Genomic DNA, 4,074 nt, shown 5'->3' on the forward strand with positions numbered 1-4,074 from the left:
GTAACCTTGTTGCTGGGATGTGTTTTGGCACTGTTTACATGAAAAACTTATTGAAGAATAAAATAACTATTGTAGTAAAGGGGTGATCGGTTGGCGCAGTGGATAGCGCACTTGCCTTTTACCAAGGCGGCCGGGGTTTGATTCCCCGATCGGACGTGCTAACATCCGGACCAACAAGAGTGATTAATATAAGTTGAAAGAAGTTGTTTCAGTATTGTAAAACGAATAAAGTGGATATAATGTAGGAAAGATATGTAAATTTAAAACAGTATAAAGTGTTTACTAGGAACTACATCTTTACATGTTTCGGAACACGTTAAACATGGATGTTTCATTCCCCACGGGTAATTCCTAGATAGACGACATAGCCACATATCGTGTTGATGGACAACGCATGATGACGGACGCAGGATCCCTCATGTGAACTGAAAACCAAATGAGACGTACATGTTATGTAATCGCATGACTACAAATAGACAAAAGATAACAGGATAACGACAAGATATACGAAGAGCAACAACTATTAAGAAAGGCGATCAAGAGCTTCAACTTTTCAGAATTGGGTTGAATTGAAAGAATATGGGGATTGCTCTTGCACAGATGTATATGGTAAAATGTCTTAAGAATTTCCTTGATAACTTTGTAAGTGATAACCAGTTGCCATTTCTCTCTAATTACTAAACATGCGTGACAATCAAGAGGCCAAAGGGTGATGTTATCGATTGGCACTGTAGGCTTTTATTATTATTATTATTGTTTTTATTAAATTCGGTGAAACATTTATGAAGAAAAGGCATGGGAAAGATTACTTATCTTATAATCCGAACAAAAGATTTTTTTTCAACAGTAATAGCCTAGAAATGGAAGAGTATTGAATAGATAAATAGTCGGAGAATCTATCAGATGACAAACAAACAAACAATATGACACACCTCCTCTCTTGAGAGAACTGGATGAGACATAATACCAAGAAATATATATTTCCCTGTTGCTTGTAAACACGGCGGATATCCTTTAAGGCGGGGTCCTACATTACTTGAAAAATGATCTGCTGAACAAAAAGGTCAAGTTTCTAATGTGTTAAGATGAGGTGAATTTGATGTTGCAGATACGAAGAGATATAATGTATTTGAGTGATGTTTGTTATTTGGCCAACGCCCATTTTTAATTGTTTCAAGTACTGCGATATAGAAATTTGTACCATGTAAAATGTTTAATCACCATAGAAACATTTTTTACGTATTTGTTCTGTATCGTCGTACCACCTTATAAAGTAATTATTAGCAGTTAAAATACCAAATATCGAATGCATTGCCGATTGGCTAGATGCAATGGAGTTAGGGTTATATATATGTGTGTGTGTAACTTAAAGAGGACACTGTAAGGGGACAGACACGGATTGGAACCTCTAAATTCTTGGAGTACATCGCTGTAACCAATGGAGAAAATTAAATCAAACTCCATAGTACTTCTTGCAAGGGTTTGACACGGGTATCAATTCGAATCAGAACTGGAAAAACTATAAGAAGACTTCGATCTTATTCAGGGTCATTCTCACTTTCTTTTAACTGATGTTATGCCAACTAACAAAATGATGCTATAATGGCATTTGCGGTCAAAGCACATGGTGTTCACTTACTTTCAGTCATAAAAATTTAGGAATATAGGATATAGGATTTTTTTCTTAAAAAATATAGGATACTTATAATTATATGAAGTATTCCCAAAAATATAGGTAACTTATAGGATTTTCTATCGACGTTTTGTGCTGATATTTGAGTTTTAAATGCTACATATAATGCATTATCATCATAGAACACCATTTCACCTTACATGTACTTGTATCACAAATGAAATTGGTATTGAATTAAATGATTCCACAATCTGTAATCAGAATCTGCATAAACACACATGACATTTTAATGGTTTCTTGACTTTGGACCAGCTTATACAGAACAAGAGCTGTTAGGGAACTGCATAGCTCACCTGTCTGTGATATAAGTACATGACTTACATCTTAATGCGTTGTAGGTTGCGTTACTGGTCTTGTTATTTTGAGTTTTTGTTTTGTACAATGTAAGTAAAAAACACAAAAAAATGGCTAGATGCAGTGAAGTTAGGGTTGTATATATATTTATATCCAAATATTACAATACATTATTACAATGAATTAAAAGAGCTTTGAAATTAATATCTAGTAAAGGAAATCTGTGAAAGTTGCACAGCATTATAAAATGTTCCAAATCCAGTTGACTTAAAAGTAACTTGTTTTTACTCCTAGAATATGAATAATGGTTAAGCACATTGCTAACACTCAATGTAACGCCTCAGCCTTGTAACAGCCAACCTCAAATTGGTGTAGTGATCTCATATTTTTTTTAACCAAGTCATATTAAGCTGCCTTTGGCCTTCAAAATATGACTAATGGTTCAGCACATTGTCTACCTCCACATAAGTACCTCCATCTATTGATGATAGTCAAAAGGTTATGGTATATTGAGTGTGGTGATCATCTAACACTGTCTTGAAAAACTTGCTAAAAAGCTTTATCCTAAAGTAGGACACTGATGTGGACGCAAGGGTGGTATGGCAACATTAGCCCCGGCCATCACAGGGAGGAATAGTGACCTTGTTTCATGAAATTTAGTTTTCAGCACCTTAGAACCTTACCATCAATGTAAAGTATCTGATTCTAGCATATGTGGGTGTGAAGAAGATTGTTCAAAATTTTAGCTAATTTGACCCGTGTTGACTCGGACCCTCAAGCCCTAGGGGTGAATCTGGGACTAAATTTTCATACCATCAAATATTCCAAACAAGTTTGAATTATGACTTCTCACAGATAATAAACAAAATACATCAAAAAGTGTTATTTTATACAGCAAAATGTACCCCTCCGCAAGGGGAAATGGGTGACTGGGGTTAATGAAATCCATACTTATCTATGCATGAATAGTATTTGATTCTAGAATATATAGGTCTGAAAAAGAAGATTGTTGAAATGTGAGCCAAGTTTAGCTAAGGCCCCAGGTGTGAGTCTTGTAATTAATTTAGTGTCAAACTGCCATGATATGATTATGATTATAACTAAAATTGAATGATTATATAAACTATAGTACATTTTACCTACTTCCCAGTGGGGATAAGGAAACACAAGGAAGATGAAATTCAGAATTTTTATAAAGAACCTCATATTTGGGTCTGAATTTGACTCATGTCCCTGGAGTGTTAGTCCCATATAATACAGAACTTTGGTTTGCCTTTGGCATGGAAACTTCCTGCAAAATGTTATTGAAATCGGTTCTGTGGTTTTGGAGAAGAAATTAGAAATCTGAATTTTGCATATGGACGGATGACGCACGATAATGACAACAGACAAAGGGAAATCCAAATAAGTCAACTGAGACTTGACCTCAAAATGTACTGACAGAAAAAATACCAACACATTAAACAAATAATGGAAATAATTGACCAATGTAAATCAAATAGCTGCTGTTCTGGCATAATTATTATTGATATAACTTATACAGCCTACACATTTACTTTGGACATCACTCTAGCACTTGGAATTTCATCTTGTATGATTAAAGTACTACTAATTCTCAACACTCTACTCAATTTAAGAAATTCTGAACAATATGAGTGATAATTTTGTTTTAACATAGGAATTTATAGGATTTTTAGATATAGAAAAAATATAGAAATGGCCAAATATATAGGAATATATAAGAAATGGACACCCTGTGCAAAGCAGTCTTAATCTGATATAGAACTAAAACAAAACACCTATCTTGCATGTTATAGCTTCATGTGTAACTAGTAATCGAATCACAAAATTAAAACAAAATATTCATCTTCTTACATAAGAAAGCAACTTGTAACTGGCGATCAAACCGGTCAAGATCAGAAACGTAATTAAAACAAAACATTGATGTTGATGGTCGTTATTTGTCACACGACCATTTTATAAGCAGGACGCTATATAAAAGGAACACCACAACACTTCTACTAGTGGTTGTGGTCAGTGAGTGGGTTCATTGACATTTAACGTCTGGAATACTCTTATGGAGTGAC

The sequence above is a fragment of the Mizuhopecten yessoensis genome, unplaced genomic scaffold (assembly GCF_002113885.1).
Source record: "Mizuhopecten yessoensis strain PY_sf001 unplaced genomic scaffold, ASM211388v2 scaffold10945, whole genome shotgun sequence".
Classification (NCBI taxonomy): domain Eukaryota; kingdom Metazoa; phylum Mollusca; class Bivalvia; order Pectinida; family Pectinidae; genus Mizuhopecten; species Mizuhopecten yessoensis.